Below are 18385 nucleotides of genomic sequence, written 5' to 3' on the forward strand. Positions count from 1 at the left end.
AACCGGGAGGTCACTGCAGCCCATGTGCTGGGAGCTGGGGCTGGGGCAGGTGGGATGCGCTGCCCTTTGCTTGAGGCCAGGTCCTGGAGTGAGGGGGTGCACCCCGCCTACCCCATGCTGCATTGAGGAGGTGCTACTGCCAGAGCCAGGGCACTACCAGCCAGTGTCATAGCCAGGGAAAACACTGGGCAGAAATCGAAGAGGAGTCACAGGCTGAGAGTGGCAGCTGAGTGCTGTTAAGTGCTAATGTCCTGATGGTTAGCTAAGGACCATATAGCATCCCCAAACAATGGCAATCAGCAAGCAATTCCTTCAGAGACTTTGCCATTCATTGTGCTCTTTAAAGTCCTCACGTGTAGCCAATATAAAGGTAGCATTTTAACTTTCAAAGGTTCGTCTATACTGAAAGCATAGTTCCCAACTTGATTATCACCAGTCATGTAGCAGAAATGAAATTGAGTTTGTAGAATGAAAAAATTCTAAGCATCATCTCCATGGTTTTGTAAGGCTAACAGGAGACTTCAAATTTCCAAGGGATATTTTAAGTCTTTTTTGTGTGTGTGTGTGTGTGTGTGTGTGTGTTGTGTGTTGTGTGTGTGTGTGTGTGTGTGTGCGCACGCGTGTAGTCTCCTCAGCATAAGTTATGAGTTGCTCTTAAATTTACACATCTTCCAATACAAAGAGATATTGTGGAATCAAAGTTTTTAATCACTACCAAATATCAAGTAGAAAATGTCTGAGGTTCCCTCGTTGATGCTGCATGTAAGTAGTGTTGGGCAAGCATTGGTTATTTGTATCATGGATCTACAGTTCATCATGATTTGAATGGTACACCTGTGATCACAGCATATCAAAAGGGTGTGGAGGATGGAAATGTGATTGCCTGCCCCAGCTCTGCCAAGGCTCACTGACCAGGCTGATGGTTGTTCAGAAGGCTCCAGAGCATCATCTAACCAGATGATCTAACCAGGTGTCTGCTAAATTTACAGAACCAGACCTACTAAAGTTAGACAGTCTCTCTAATCATGGAATCACAAAATGGTTGAGGTTGGAATGGACCTCAGGAGGCTATGTGGTCCAATCCCACTGCTCAAGGCAGGACACCTGGAACTGCTTGCCCAGGACCATGTCCAGATGACACTAGATGTAATGGCCTTTAGTTAAGAGGCACAAATCTGATGGAGTATCAACTGTAGAAGCCTTAATCCAAATCAGGACAAGCACATATATGAAAAAATATTTATTATTATTCTTATGCTTGAATTGGTACGATTTGACTGCCATTATAATTTCTACTATAATATATCGGCATCTAGTGGAAGATTTTTGTAACTGCAATGTAAATTTTGAGCAAATTCATGTTATGGTGTAGAGCTTTACAGCATAGCCACCAATGGTAAAGTATCCTATTGCTAGGATAAGATGTGTTTCTGTATGTAATCCTATGGCAATAAAGTCTTGCAATGACCATACTCACTAGAAGCCCTGTATTTCCTTAAAAATAAAGTTGTGTTTGCAAATAGATTTCTTGGTGCTGCTTGGAGAAGGTGAATTCAATGCCTTTTAGCAATTAGAATAGTTGGAATGGTTAGTGCCATTAGAATGGTTTATTTCCAGTAGCCTGGAAAATAAGCAAATTACTTGACAGGGAAAATATTATTCCTGTATGAAAATAAATGAACTACTAAATATTTATCTCAGTTTAGGTTCCAGGGAGGGAAACCTGCTAACTAATGTTGTGTTACAGTACAGACACATTCAGTTACATGAGATAAGAGAAGTTCAAAACGTGAAGTAAAATATCTTCTTCTTTATTTAATAGTACTGAGCAAGCCATGTATATGCATACATACAAAAAATCAGATCCTAACTCACAGAACCTCAGAAAGTAAGGCTGAAAGGGACTGTCTTATCTGTACTCTGAAACCAATGAACTATGTTAAAAAACTACTCTTGATCTACAACAAAAAAAAGCCCCTCTATGTCTTTCTGAATAGGGACACAAGAGTCTGGCTTTCTTGCAGGAATTATCACAGGGATGGTATGATCTACTATCATTGTGCTAACAAACTGGGCTTCAACACCTGCTAGTGGTGTTGATATAATCAGGAACTTTCAAAAACTGGTTTGAAAACACACCATAAAAGATGTGAAAATTGAATGCAGGTAATCTGAAAATTTGAAATGAATAATTCAAGTAAATTTAAAATGAACAACAACAACAAAAAGCACTGAATAGGAAAATGGTAAGGAAAACAAGCTTTTTCTAAAAGGAGATAAGTGAATGCAAGCTGTTCTGGAATGTATAAACAGTGACTCAATAGATTGCTGTAGTGGATTCAGAAATAAGAGGATGAATAGGGAAAAATTTGAAAGGATAATAAAAATTGAAGCCAAATATTCTTTATTACTCTTGAACTCATTGATGTACACATTAATGAGTGTTATTGAAAAGCATGATTTTAAAGAAATAACCCAATAGCCATCGCCTATAAAACTCTAAAGTATGTGTTTAGTAAATAACATCTCAGGTAACATGAAATTTGTTAATGATTAATGAAAACAATTGTAATCTAGCAAGCCATCTTTACTGATCCATATAGCAAAAAGATTTCTGGTAAAGACATATAAAGCTACTTCATTGTTTTGTTAGGAAATCTTACTCTTTGTTTGGATGCCTACTGCAAATTAAGGAAAATATTTTAATAAAGTGAAAATAAATTATGGGCCAACTAAATCCCTGGGATAAGCTCTCTTGTGAGCTCTTGACAGTGGTGCTAATGCTTGCAGGCTGACATTACTTTTGAAGAATATTGAAGGTTAAGTGGATTCTTTCTTTTCATGCAAAATTCAGCATAGTTTTAATGATTGAGCTAAGACTAATGCCATCAAAATGTATATACATGCATTTGTAACCCTTTTTTTTTTTTAATGCAGTTTATATTGTGTTTCAAAGGAACATTTGTTTAACTGCAGTAAGAGAGCATGTAGTAAAGTGTCAGTATGACACATGACAGTTTATCTGGCTGCATGAGATTGATTTCCCTCTACACTATTTTGTATCTGATGAATCATAGAATGTTATAGTAGGCCATGCGATAGTTGTCTGATATGGGTATCTTAATTTTTAAGTTTTTTTTTTTTTAGTTTTTCTTTTTTTTTTTAATACTTTCTTTTTTATTAATTTAACATTTAATTTCAATTCATTAAATAGCTTCATTTTAACTAAATGTTAAACAGCAGATCATTTTTCTACATTTTTGACCTCTTCTGAAAGATAACTGCATGTTATTTCAGAATATTCATGACTCCTGAAGCACTTTTTTTTTTTTTTTTTTTAAATGAAGTAATAAATGTCAATTTTTACAAAAAGATTGAAATGGAAAAGCTGAGTAGTACACACACAGCATTTGCAGTAATCATTTGTTCAAGACATTCTGTGATGGTCTCAGAAAGGATTAGCCTAATTACTGAAAACTAATTGATTAAATCTGTGATCTTAATTGTATAATTTTGAGTAATGAAAATTGATAGACCATTTAGAGGTTTAATAGCAACAAGTCTGGTTTTGCACAGTCTGCACAATTTGTTTTTCACAATTACTTTTTGTATTTCAGTCACATCAAGTGGATCAGGAATGATAGCGTCTTTCACTTTTCAGAGGAGCATATACACAACTGTGTGTTATGGATTTGACATAACTTACAGCTCTTTTAAAACTTGGTAGAAAGCTACTGACTAGAAAAAAATGCATAAGTATGTAATTACATCCATCAGACCAAAATTATGCTGCAGTGCTCTCTCTTTTCTGGTGCTTTTGTTAAGAAAGGCAACAAAAACTGCGGTTACCAGCATCCCTAGATATTGACTGCTCCCTACAGCATGGAGGATATGTACATGTGTATATGCACACACTCACATGTAGTTGTTTACCTTTCATCTCAGTTTCTGGCAGAAGCTGTATGGTTAAAAATGGTCAGGAGAATGTTAGCAGCACAGGTTGGTCAAACTGAAGAAGGCAAAACCTGAGGTATTGTGTCTATGGGTTGTTCCCATTCTTGTGTTTTGGCTGTGTAGAACCAACTCCCACTGTCAGTACTATTTAGACAGAGAGCTATCTTTCTGAAGCAGTGCAAGATACCATCCCATGTTCTTCAACAGCTGTCTTGCTCAGCTGAGCTTCCACTGCTCTTTCTGCATTACAAGGTAAGAGCTAGCACTGCTGTACACCACAGAGGCAGATAAGAACAGATTTTTTTTTGCATATTTATTTCAACAATGTTGATTGCATATGGCTTTAATAGGCACCCCGTAGTCTTAATATTCTCATACTAATTCTGGCTCTTGTGAAAGGGAAGGTGCTTTAAAAATTGAATATATGGAGGTTATAAAATCATGCTGGCAGCAGAGCCATTTCAGGAATTATAACTACTGTTTGTGAATATGTTGCTTTTTATACTATCCTAAAGCAAATGTACTGATTGTTCATGGAGCCCTCATGGGAAAAGAAGTGCTGAGTGACTTGTGATTTACCTCAAGTCTGCAATCTGCAGAAAAGCTTTTTTCTTTCTTTCTTTTTTTTTTTTTTTTTTTTTTTTTGGTGCCATTAAAAGTAAACTTTAACCAGAGGTGTTTCAGAAGTTTTTTCCTACCCAGTACTTCCCCGACCTTGCTGCAGGTACTGTTTTTCCTTGGGTGTCTGCCAGAAACCAGGAGCAATAATTTTGCAGAACATGCCCTACTAAAACCCTGCAGCTATCTGAGGAATGTACAAGTTCACTGTGTTACTTGACCACATAATCGTGCCTCACCTGCATTACCAGGTTGCTCGTGCCCTGGCTTGGCAAAGGGTGGTGTTTTTTTATTTTGTTGTTGTTGGTTTTTGTTTTGCTTTGTTTTGTTCTGTTTTTCCCAGAGCTACCTCCTGGCTGGGTTGCTGCCCCTGGGATCTGGCTGTGTTTGAGCAATAATAGCCCCGTAGAGTGACTGGGGGTTGTGGAGGCGAGAGGGCTGGCAAACTGTAATTTCCTAAGTGGAGATGGGTTTACTATCATGTGATAAATCTTTTTCTCATATCTGCTGCCCAAAGAGTTGGTGATTTTGAGAAATGATTAATTTCTATCAATCCCTTAAGCCCTACCGGAAAAAATAGACAAGCAGGATAGAAAACATAACCTAGTAAGGCTTCTGGCATATGTGGGTCCATGATTCAGCATTTCATAAACAGATAATTATTTAAGTATGTTTTTCTTTTTTTTTTCTTTTTTTTTTTCTTTTTCTTTTTTTTTTTTTTTTTGTGTGTGTGTGTGTTTTGCATTGTTTTCCTTTGAAAACAAAGCCAGTGTTTTACTAACAAAGTGTTAACCTGTTTTTTTTTCTGCTGACATTCAGTTCAGGCCAAGTAATTTGCATAAGCATTATTATTATTGGCACCTCTAGAGACTTTTATGATATTGTCAAGAAGAAAAGACTACCAAGAAACACACAGCCAAAGATGGTAAAAAGATGTCTGCATATGACATCTAATAAATTTGTCAGCAATTAATTTCTTAATAAAAGATATAGTAATTCAATCTGAAAAGCAATCTGTTGGTATTTTTTTCCTCTGTTTGCACATGCCCTTGAAGCATTTTTGGTGGCAGTACTGGTAAGACGGTCACCCCACCAGTACCCGATTCTTATTGGGGGGATTATGACGTGGGAGTGGGGTTTGTGGTGCTCTAGTGGCAGTTTTGGAGCCAGATACTCAAGCATCTCCCAGTTTAGGGAGCAATTCCTGCCACTCACATGGTTCCTGTGATTAAGTGCCTCTTGCTCCTTTTAGGAAACCATTTGCTGTTCTGCAATGTTCTTAGATTCACACACACTTCTGTGCATCTCCATTGAATTTGTCTCTTTCCCTGCTCAGCCTGCTGTGTACTGTAATACAGAAGAGCAGACTGAACCACGCGGTGATTTATGAGTACTTTATGGACAGAGGCCAAGATCACTACAGACTCTGGTAACTTTAGTAACAAAATACTAAGGAAACATTACCTAATTTTCCAGCTTCCAGATTGATCTCAATTAGATAGTAACATGTTTTAACTAGTGTAGTCCTTGGTCTCTTTTAGCACAAATTTAAATATTTTAAATAGTCAAATGAAAGGACATAATTTTCATTTTCTATCATGGAAGTACAGCTAGTAAATGTGATGACTGTATATCTCTGTAGGTGAAAAATGACCAGCCCGTGATGAGCAAATGCTGGCAGAAAACATAGGAGCAGACACATAATTCACAGGCCAGACAGGAAGAGATAAGACGCTGCATATGAATAGGAGTATGTGGGAGTGTGGGTGAGTGCTGAAGGAGAGGATTTAACTGCTTCACTGAAAGTACAATTACAGAAACAGCTCTTCTGGCTGTATCTCATCTATAGTTACTACCCAATGGCATAAAACTGGTCAAAAAAAAACAAAACCAAAACAAGAGCCACACCACCACAAACTATATGAAAATAGCGGGGTGGCTTCCAGGCAAAATAAATAACAATCATCAGTTAAAAGTACCAATATATGGCACTTGTCTTCTAAGTAATCAGCTTTGTTTCTGTTTTTTCCTCAGAATGTATATTTTTGCCTCAGATAAACAGTTTTTGTTCTGCTTTCAACAGACTTATCAGCATGTTCTTCTTTGAAAACGTGTTCTGGATAACTATTTCCTAGAAATGTTAGCTGCCTCAATGCACCTTAAATTGGGTTAAAATAGTCCTTCTTCCTTTAGTTTTCTTCAATTAATATCCTTATTAAAATCCACTGAAAAATAGAGTACCAATATTTATTGATTTACATGAGTATGCTATGATGTAATAAAATGTAAGCCTCTGGGTAGCAATTTGGTAAAAGGTCTTTATGGCTGTCACTTCTGATATGACCTGAAATGAGAAGAGTGTTCCAGTTTCTGAAGCCCCTTTTTGGTGGCTGTAGAGACAACAAGCAAGACTTTTCACCAGAGTTGCGAGAGATGGAGAATGAGGCCAGAAATGAATTTGGGGGGATTTTGTTCCACCAAGATGCAGATTCAGAATTTAAAGTTGATGCAAACGTTTTTTGTGGGAGAGAGCAAACTTTTGTACTAATCTCTAATTCCAGCCTTTTGCATTGATCTCTCTGGCTTTGCGGCTGATTCCCAGGATCATGCTGTAAAGGCTTTTGGGTAGCACTTTGCTCCTAAGAAGAAAACTTTGCATGCAGCATTTAAAGCCTTAGAGAGCTCCTGAATATCTGAGGACAGACTCAGGGAGGAGTCCCTTCTACTACCATGGAGACTCTGGAAACAACTCTGGTTGTTCCCAGCTGTGGCATGTTGAAGCTGCAGACAACTGTGATATAGGGCTGGCACGACTGGATTTTCAGAAGTGACAATCATGGCCCTCTTCAAAGAATTTTAGGGCAAGAAAAAAGAGATTTTAGATCTCACCTCACACGTTCAGTACATTTGCCATTGTTTCTAGTGTTGCCTATCCATTCTACCCTGTTTATTTCAGTAGCAGTCCCTATTGCCTTGTTTATGTTGATAGCTTTAAAACAACAACAACAACAACAACAACAAAGATTAGAATGTATATATTTATTATGGAATAAGAATTCCATAATTCTCCCAGTTCTCCCAAAGTCACAAACCTACAAGAAAAAAACATTTTATTTCCATGGCCCAGGCATTCTGTGAAGGACAATTTATGAGGAAGATTCATAAACATTATTCATACTTCAGCTTGCCAAGCTTTGGTCCACTTATTTGAGCTTTGTGGAAGTAACTGATTACACTTTAGATTTGTAAAGCTAGTCTGGATTTCCTGCTTATCTGTTTACTCTAACTGACTTTGATGATCCAGCACATATGTCCTGATGCAGTAATACTGGATTACAAGCCATCTAGTTTTTATGCTGGAGAAAAATTCAGTTACTGTGACTCTTTCACCCGGCTGTTAAAAAACTTCGCGAGAGTTATCCATGCTGTCTTTCAAAAGAAAATGAACTTCTTCAGTGAAAGATTCTCTGTGCTTTTGCACATTTCAGGACTAACCTTTCACAGGTTTCATCGAGTATTTAAGTAGCAGTATAGGCCAGTGCATAGTCAAATATACTTTTCTGGCATTCTTTTTTTTTTTTTTTTTTTTTTTTAATATCATAGTAATACTTTCCATCTGGTGATACTTACATTGTCTGGTTTTGATTTAGTCAAATGACAAACAAACACATTCTTAAGTGACTAGCTCTTCATTCAGAATTCTCATAGCCTAGTTTTCCAAATTACATATCTGAACTATTCAATTTTTATTAGTGTGACTAACATTAGATTTAGCTAATTATTTATAAAACAGACATAATTGACTGAATACAATAAAATTTTAGTATATAAAAGTAGAAGTCTCAGTCAGGATCTGCTATCCTAGCATTAAACTGCAATGCAAATAGGGACTTTAATTTGCAGAGTGGTTGTTTCACAGAAAAATATATAGGCAAAGGCTGATTGAGATCCACTCTGTTCTGTTGTGCCCCTACACTTCACAGATGGGAAGAAATGCATGAACAGCGCAATAAATTCCAAGGCAATGTGTGTTCATTAACCTGAAAGAGATGATTTCAACACATTTTTTCAGTGTACATATATAGTTTGTTTTGTATCTTCCTGTCACAACACTTCTTTTCTTCATACTGTTGAGGTACATGTCTTTCAGATTTAGCCAAAACAGCGTAGTCCCTCCATAGTTCTATATGTGCTCTTGACGATGAATTCTGCTTGTGGAAGAGTTCATGACTTTTCCTGGAGTAGACAGAGCTGGGAAGTCATTCTACAAACAACTAACATCTTGCCTAGAGGTAGGAAACATGAGCATCACCCTTGCTTACCAGTTCCCCGCCTTCCTGCTAGAGCCCTATATATCAGCAAGACATTCTTGCAAGAATCATGGAATCATAGAATCATTAATGTTGGAAAATACCTCCAAGATCATCTGGTCCAACCATTCCCCTACCACCAACGTTACCCACGAAACCATGTCCCTAAGTACCACGTCCAACCTTTCCTTAAGCACCCCCAGGGATGGTGACTCCACCACCTCCCTGAGCAACCCGTTCCAATGCCTGCCTGCTCTTTCTAAGAAGAAATGTCTCCTAATTTCTAACCTAAACCTCCCCTGGTGCACCTTGAGGTCGTTCCCTCTAGTCCTATCACTAGTTACCTGTGAGAAGAGGAGGACCCCCAGCTCCCCACAACCTCCTTTCAGGTAGCTGTAGAGAGCAATAAGGTCTTCCCTGAGCCTCCTTGTCTTCAGACTAAACAAATCCGGTTCCCTCAGCTTCTCCTCATAGGACTTGTGTTCTAAACCCTTCACCAGCCTCATAGCCTTTCTCTCGACACCATCCAGGGCCTTGATGTCCTTCTAGTACTGAGGGTCCCAAAGCTGAACACAGTACTCGAGGTGCAGCCTCACCAGAGCTGAGTACAGGGGGATGATCACCTCCCTGGTCCTACTGACTACACTGTTCCTGATAAAAGTCAGGATGCTGTTGGCCTTTTTGGTCACCTGGGCACACTGCTGGCTCAGGTTCAGATGAGCATCGACCAACACCCCCAGGTTCTTTTCCTCTGCACAGCTTTCCAGTCACTCTGCCCCAAGCCTGTAGAGCTGCATGGGCTTGTTGGGGCCAAAGTGCAGGACCCAGCACTTTTCCATGTTGAACCTCATCCCATTGGCCTCTGCCCATCGACCCATCCTGCCCAGGTCCCTCTGCAGGGCCTTTCTAGCCTCCAACAGATCAACACTTCCCTCCATCTTGGTGTTGTCTGCAAACTTACTGAGGGTGCACTCAATTCCCTTGTCCAAATCATTAATAAATAGGTTTCAGACTTTCAGATTGTGTTACTGTTCAGCGCACCACTTAAATGCATTTCTGACCCTGCATTTTAAACCAACTCTAACTACAATCTAGGGACCTATATAATTGCACTTAAATTTAAATTCCATTAAGTGACTGAATAGTTTATCAGTGTATACAGACAGCAAAAGCTAATTGATGGTAACCTTACTTCTTTGTATGTCAGAAGCATTTTAGCATTTTCTGATGTTCTGATTGTCTTTTGAAATGTCTTACAGTTTCTTATACAAATCTGTCTTAAGATATATAAAATCAGTTTATTTTAATTTTGCTTCTCTTGCCTTTAGGGAGACAGCTCTGTCAGCTGTTTAAATGCTTTACAACATTTTACAGGTATGGTTATCACTGTTTCATAGAAGGACCCAAAGCAGAGGAAAATGAAGTAACTTGACCAATATTGTATGGGAAGTCAGTAATAATACTAAGATTGAATGTCTTTGGAGACGCACACCTTTCTCCAGTGGCTAGTGGCACAGCTTCTAATGGGTAGTTATAAATGTGAAGTTTTGCTAAATTACTTGTAAAAGTGCTTTCTGTACTTTCTGTAATGCCCATCTCAATATAGTTACAATGCTTGGATCTTACTGAGACTTTGAGCAAACCCATAGGATAACATTTATGAACTATTATGCTTTCATCAGTTTTGCTTTTATGGTTGCTCTTAGCCACTTTGTGCAGTCACAGCAAACAAGGAATAGCTGCAAAAGTGTAAGTGGTGGTTACCTTTTGTTCTCCTTGTAATATTTCTTATAAAGTTGAGTGTTTGCTAATAGTTTTGGATGGAACTTCAAAAGTTGTAGTTAATGCCTTGAGCTAAGTAAGGAGATTATATACCAAGAGAAATAGCAACTAACTGAGTAGGTTCTCCCTGCTTTTCAATATCTCAAACACCCATTCACTAGTTTTTATGGTTGATTTGTGCTGTAGGAAATGCTCACATTTTGCTAGTGGGTTGAAAGAGCCCAGACTGGGCACAGCAACAAGTTCTAAAACTTTCACGATATGCAAAAAGACAAAGACAATTTTCATCAAAACTCCTCACTCAAGAATGCTCTTCAGTAGAGAACTCTAATTAACTAGACCCAAGCTGAGGGGCCCCAAAGGGCAGACTTACGCAATTTCAGCCACTCCTTAAAAAGTAATTTCTGCATCTGATCACATGAAAGTGTTTAACTTTGATTTTCTTTCCCATTCCAATTGTTTGTCATCCTCTTTGATAATGAACACTTGTTTAATAGCTTCAGGGATCCCTGCACAGATCCTGCCTCTTCTTACAGTCCCAGCTGTACAATTATTTAAGTCCCTGTAATTCATTATACCTTACAACTGCTGTTGGGGGTAATCATATATAACATGTAAACTTTAAGAATTGTCTAGCAGATATTCATATTGTACCTACATGAATGTCAGTGCGCCCACCAAATCTCTTAAATGAAACTGTAGATAAAGGAAATAAAAAAAATATTAAAGTGTAAAATCTTAGTATAAGTATTTATTCTATGTTGGCTAAATTCTTTGCCAGGTTCCATAGTCTAATTTCAGAGATTTTTAAGGTTTAGATATGGTAATAGATCTACTGAAAGGTGTCTTTCAGCAGAGGTAACAGTACAAACAGTTGTTATGCAGGCTCTAACAATAGTTGCTAATCTAAACACTATGTGTTAAATGAAGTGGTGATATAGTATTGAGTCATTACAGATATCAGTTAACAATTAGTCTTGCTTAAATTAAAACAGTAGGCTAGTTTGTACTGAAAGAAATAATGAGGGAAATAAGATGATTTAGACATGGGGGAAATGAGGTGATTTACACATTGGCTATATATTGCTCTGGTAAAATGTCTTTGGAAGATTTTTAAAGAACAAAATAAAACTACACTGGTCTGAATGGCCTATAATAAATACAGTGAGAGATGCAGAAGTCAGAATAAATTTAGACTGTCTGCATTCAGAAACCTTGGCTATTGTAAGGGCTCATTTACATTAGAGATTATCAACCAAGATCTTATAGCACTGTGTGAAAGTGCTATTCAATTTACTTAATTTGGGTTATCTGAAACTTCAGCATGTGACCTAGACCACTTGTCTAAAATCAGTTGTCTGATCACTGGGAAGAGACAGCCACCCTCAGAGGCTGATTCATCTCAGCCCAAAAGAACTTTGTGAAACAGACAGGGATAAACCATGTCTTTGGAGGTGTTTGGCTTCTGTTTCAAGTCTAGACAACTAGCATTAACTAGCTTTAACTGCAGGGCTCACTTCTGTAGTTAGTAGTACTAGTGATAGTTAAATTGTTGCTAAAATAGAGGTAGTTAAAATTAGTCGAGAAAAATCCCCACACTCTCTTCTCACTGTAAGTATTCAAGGATATCTGTCCAAAAGTATGCACAATATAAGAAAAACCTGCAAATTTTTGATTTTAAAGCCGTGCAGGTTCTTGAAGAAAAAGTGAGGTACAAAGCAGGTTGTCAACAGGCTGAATGGTTTACAGCCTTTGACTTCAAGGTTTTTGGAATTTGTGCTTGCTGAGAACAAGTTTTAAGTGAGCTCATGTGGTCCTGTTGAATTTGCACAGGAGGTGTTAAGACACATAATTTAACATATTTTAGGAGTTTCTTTGAAAGTAATTGTCTTTTCTTTCCCAGGAGTTTGTGTTGTTCTTTGAGCATGAATTCTACTTTCTTATATAAAAACTTGCAAGTTTTCTTCAGAAAAGATTGTTCTCCTTTATGTGCTAAGTGATCAGGCTTTGTATTTGCAATGAGTCTGCTTGAAAATAATTTTTTAACCAGTTTAATCCAGGATAAGGGTAAATTTGCAAAACCAAAATTTTTGTAAATAGTTTCTGTTATAAAAATGAAATTAATAAGATCCAGTATGAACCTATAAGTTATTTAGAAATAAAAAGTGAGTCTGTAGGGTGAAAGAATAGCTTTTATTGAAAGAGCTCATAGAGCAGGAAGGGAAGAAATGAATTAACATTCCAGTGCACAAGTTTCTTTCAGATGTATTTTTTTCAATGTTAATCTTTTTTTCCTTCTAATATGTATGACTGAGATAACTCAGAAGTCATGCTAGCTAGAGCCCTAACCAGGTATGAATGTTTCACTTATGGAAGGATAAACCGTGTTTCTTTTCACCAGAATGAAACTATTATAAAAATACTTCACCTTTGGGATTGTCCTTGCTTATAAAACATTTTAGCTGCTGGAGGTGCTGGATAAGTATTTAAAAAGCATTAGGGGCTCCTATACGTAGCATATTATGTAACATTCATAAATAATCATTAAACAATAATAATCAGGCTCCTATTCTAATTTGTTCACCTCTACTGGATTAATTTTAATATGCTACAGGGTGAGTGAGGTATTGGTCAGTATGTACACCTTTTTTTTTTTTTTTTTTTTAATCTGTCCAATTTCACTTATGTTTTAAAGATGGGTTTCATGAGATACTCCTAACACTTTGTATTTGTACAATGTTTGAATGAAAAATAAATAGTCTCTTAAAGGAACCCACTTGTACTTCATATTGAAATGGAAAAAAAGTTGAGGGAAATAGATTGGAACTGCATATTGTGTCTGAATAACTGTTGAAAGAGCCATTTATAGCTGCATTTTCCTATTCTTTTATAGTCAACACAAAAAAAGTATGGAATTAAAAAAATAAATCAGAATTGTGATTGCAGATAAGTAACTGCAGATGCAAACTCAAAGTGTACTTGTGTGTGGAATGGGTTATACATTTCCATTTCTTTTTCTGCACATGGAATATCCAGACTGTATGTGGACATCTGCAAGTATGAGAATCCAGGTCAGAATATGTAACTGACACCATGCTGACACCAAAATATCAACTAATACTGTATTCTCTACCCACCCCAAATAATTAAACACTTCCTTGGAAAAGAATATCAGCATTGTAATTGTAATTCTATCATGCAATTATGGTCCTTGGATTAGGAAACCTAATCATTCTCTAATAAAAGGAAACAAAAAAAGAACTTTTGTTGATTTAAAATTAAGAGGAAACTTTATATGATGGAACAATCAAAGGCTATAAAACTAATTACAAACTGGAATATATTTTTGACAGTATGAAAATTAGAAGAAATCAGTTCCAAAGGTTAGAAATACAATTAACGATTGGAATAGTAACAATCAAATTCTATTTGCTATGCCAAGTTTTATTTCCTATCTTGTAAATCACAAACAAACAATATAAACATGCCAAATGTTAGAGATGTGATTAATCAGTTTTTATAAACATGCTGATACTGGGTGACCAATTTTAAGCAATGAACATAGAAAATATGGAGAATCAGAAAAGAAAAAGCTCCATCTTAATATGAATTAAGAGTTTTTTCTTTTTTTTCTTTTTTTTTTTTTTTTATTTTTCCAAGTCAGGTAAAAGAGCCTTGTAGAGGTCCCTGCACGGGAGCTGCGTTGTAGTCAGTTCCAGCAGCATTGGCTGTAGCCAACGTCAGGATCTCTCCATCTGCAAAGCTCTTGATGTTGCTGCTTCAGCAACAGTATCTTAGTATCTAGTATAGGCCCAAACCTTCCTGTGCACCCCATCAGTAGCACTTCTGCATCACAGTGCAAGGAACAATACTTCTGCCACCCAGTCATTCTTCTACTCTGACCTCACAAAGAAAACTTGTTCCATATGAAATGAATCCATAGTGAAAAAACTGAGAGTTTACCTGAACCAAATAGTTTCAACTCTGGACTCTGGTCAGAATGAAGTTTCAGAAAGGGAACATTTAGAAAGATTGCCTTTGAATAACCATTATGAGATATTATAATAATATTGCATGGACAATGGAAACATCACCTGAAATATGCCACTTCAATAAATTCACACTCTCCCTTTCAGAGGCCTCCATGTAAAAAAGCCCAAGTAAATTGAGGGGGTGGAGGAAAATGGTAGCTAAAGGGAGTAGGTGGTAAAGGGAGCAGATTTGATCTGCTTTCTGATGCCTAGGGGTCTGACTGGGCACTTGTATAACTGATTTTACAGAATGCTGGGCTAAATATAGAACCTGCCAACTTCAAATGAACGTTAAAGTATAATCAAAAATACAATTCTGAGGTTATGATTTTGTGCCTGAACATACAGTTTTTATTTCCTTCTTTGAAGTCCTTTGGAGACTTTTGCGTTCTTCATCTTCATAAAACCTCTGTTTGTATACAACAGGTTTCTTATATAGTATTTGCCACTGAAACTGTGTTCTAATCTAACATAGAAACCACAAGAGTTTGAGTAATGACCCTATGGTTATTCTTTGCTTTGCTTGTCTTCTATACAACAGCTTCTCTGGGGAAAAGACAACAATATTCTGAAGACACTCACGTAGGTTAATTTAACTTAATGTCTCACTTCAGCCCATAGTACTTGCTGGAAGAAATATTAATGTGGGAGTTTTTCAATTCTCAGTGTAGTCTTTGTCAGGAGTATGAGATGTCTGAAACAAGATAATTAAAGAATCCTTAAAAATGTTTCAGTGTTATGATCTTCTTTCATATTTTATAGTTTGTCTGAAATATTTCAGCATATCCTTCTGAAACGGAACTGAGAAGCCAGTTACATTAAATATCATTTCTTTTATTCTAAACTAGCCCCTTGGTCATACTTGATACCATACTCTGTTGAGTTTTGTAGCTCTGGCTCTGAAACAGTGCTCAACACTTCACTACACTAGCACAGTAGACTGCTTTATAGACCTGTTTTACAGAATAAATTTATGCAAACAAAAGTCCACCATATATGGATTAAAAATAAATAAATAAATAAAAACAATGGATTATTTCATGATGAACCTCTTAAAAATGCAGGTTCATACCTACCAAATAATAACTGCATGATCCATAATTTATTGCATAAAAATCCAGGGCTTCACAATTCTGAGAAATCTCTGCAGTAGAGTGACAGTTTTTCCTCCCACTCTTAGGACATTTTCCTGGTTTAAAAATGCCTCATCAGTAGCTCTGTATGTTGGTATGCTGCCATACTATTCTTTCTTCCATCTCTGCTTCGTGAGAAGCAACAGTCTTTTTACAAAACTTTCCTCATTAGTAACTGCATTTAGCTGTTACCTCTATGTTTCCCAAGGACCGTGGAAATATGGACTCTTCTTTACTGACATGTATTTATTTATTTATTTTTCCCAAGAACAGCATAAATATAATTCTGTATTCACAAAAATGTCTGGAATATAACATATAACACTATCATGATATCATGACCTCATCTTTTGAAACAACTCACACATATGTCTTCCATTTGTATTATACACAGAAATGTTTGTTTATGCCAAACTGTTTTATTTACATAATTAGCTACCGCTGCTTTCATAGAGTAATTCATCCAGCTTTATCTGATTATCCTCATATGTTCACAAACATATGCTTGTCCCTAATGTTTTCTTTAGGTGCCTTGTTTCTGGGTTAACACATATTGGCAACAAAGAAAAATTGACTGCTTCTGGAGATGTAGATGAGGTTTTGCAATGATTATTTTGCAGTAATTGGTATGATTTTCCCTTTATAGGTATATGGAAACACAGTGAATGTGGGTATCCAAATTCTATTTTAATCAAATGGGTTATTGGTGGCTGCAGATAATGCCATTCATCCATGTGCAATTGTTGACAGTTGTAAGTATGCAGCTACTCATGGCAGTATAAAAACAATGAAAAGAATGATAAATATATCATCTTTTTAAAATCTCAGCACTGTAATTTCTGTTAGAAATATTCTCCTGTACAAATAAAAAGCTAGTCTTAAAAGTTTACTTTTAAGAGTTTAAAAAACAAACAAGTTTCTTCCTTTATCAGTCTCATGTATAGTCTCTGTCATGTACTCACAAATACTGATGAACAGCAATTCAAGGGTAACTGTTTTGGAGAAAGAGCACTCGCTGAACCCAGTTTCCCAGAAAGGACATAGGGAAAAGCCTTTCTTATTTGCACAAACAGATTTCATGTCTGTGTACACAGATTGTACCATAAAGGGGCCACAGAATCAAGGTTCCTATTAGCAATCATGAATGCTAAGGGCCTGCCACGTGCATTTCAGGGGAAGTTTGCTTTACATTTTTACAGTCTGTGGGCTAAATATTTTAGGGGTTGGAAGAGCATTCTCTGAGAGCACATCTTCAGGTTTGGTTTCATCTGAAAAAAAGCTGTCTGGATATGGTTTCCTCTTAAAGGAGGCCATCTGGACATGGTCCTGGGCAAGCAGCTCTGAGTGTCCTTTCTTGAGCAGAGAGTTTGGACCAGATAACTTCCAGAGGTTCCTGCCAACCTCAGCCATTCTGTGGTTCTATGAATTCAGGCTGAGCACCGAAAGCTTGCTCCCTGTGTGAATCCCTATGGTAAGTGGTGAAGATCAGAAGATTCATCTCAGCAGAACATTCCTGAATGAAAAGAAAACATTAATTTGGGACACACAGAGTTAGGCAAGCATTCAACTGCCCTCTTTAGCATACTTGTACTGAATTCAGGATTGTAATTATTCACAAAAGGAATATTCCAATGTCTATTCCCTTTTCATTGCCATATGTAAGGTTATTTTTAAAAAGTCTATTTATTTTTTTTTCTCCTAGAACAAAAGGGAAGCATCCTAAGGGACGTACAGTACCACTGTGAGATCAGGCCACTCTCTCAGCCAAGGTTCTGGATGAGTGTTTTGAAAAATAACACTCCTTTTCCTAAAACAATGGATCCTGAGGAAAATTGTGCAATACATCAATCCTGCGGAGATTTGTGGTTTGAGAAGAAGGTTAGAGAGAGGGAACAAACAGAAGAGAAGGACTCTAAATTGGCAATAAACTTTATTAAATCCCTGTAGTTCTTGCAGTTTGAAATCTGCTAAGTGTATTATATGTCATTTAGCCACATATGCGTTGTTAGAGTGAGCTCAGGGAGCAATAGCTATACCATGAAAGTTATGGTAGTTATTCTGCTCTGAAATACTTAAAAAAGGCAGCTTTCCTGTTCCCTATACAAGGGAACCAGGTGGGGAACTCCAGCCATTGCCAAATCATCACCAGCCCCAAAGGATTTGTTATAGTACGTTTTAAAGACCTCCTAAATGAAACTTTGTATTTTGAAGAAAAAAGGAGGGGAAAGCAAGGGAGAGCAATACTCTTGTAGATGGTTTTCTTCATATTTTTTAGAATAGATGAATATGGTGTTAATTAAGCTTACATTTTCACGTACGGTTTATATGAACTAGGAAAATCCTAGCCTCTTCATGCATTCAGGCTTAAAGAGATAATATTGTAATCCATAGAGGTCAGGCTTGTTTTTCCTCAATTCAACTAAAGGAATAGAAAATTATGTTCACAGCACAGTTCTTGAATTTGAAGGAAAAAAAAAAAAAAAAAAGCAGGTTACACTTATAGTCAAATTTAATGAAGTGCCAATCAGCAAAGTATTCAAGCTTTGTTCTACTGCAT

The 18385-nt window shown here is 36.9% G+C and overlaps 1 long non-coding RNA gene across 1 annotated transcript; it reads left to right on the forward strand.

Moving 5' to 3' along the window:
• Nucleotides 1-814: 814 nt before the first annotated feature.
• On the forward strand, nt 815-17901 carry LOC118161399. Its single transcript, XR_004748001.1, has 2 exons — nt 815-970; nt 17531-17901. It is a non-coding gene; the product is annotated as an uncharacterized LOC118161399 (long non-coding RNA).
• Nucleotides 17902-18385: the final 484 nt, after the last annotated feature.

This window comes from Oxyura jamaicensis, chromosome 2, assembly GCF_011077185.1.
Source record: "Oxyura jamaicensis isolate SHBP4307 breed ruddy duck chromosome 2, BPBGC_Ojam_1.0, whole genome shotgun sequence".
Classification (NCBI taxonomy): Eukaryota; Metazoa; Chordata; class Aves; order Anseriformes; family Anatidae; genus Oxyura; species Oxyura jamaicensis.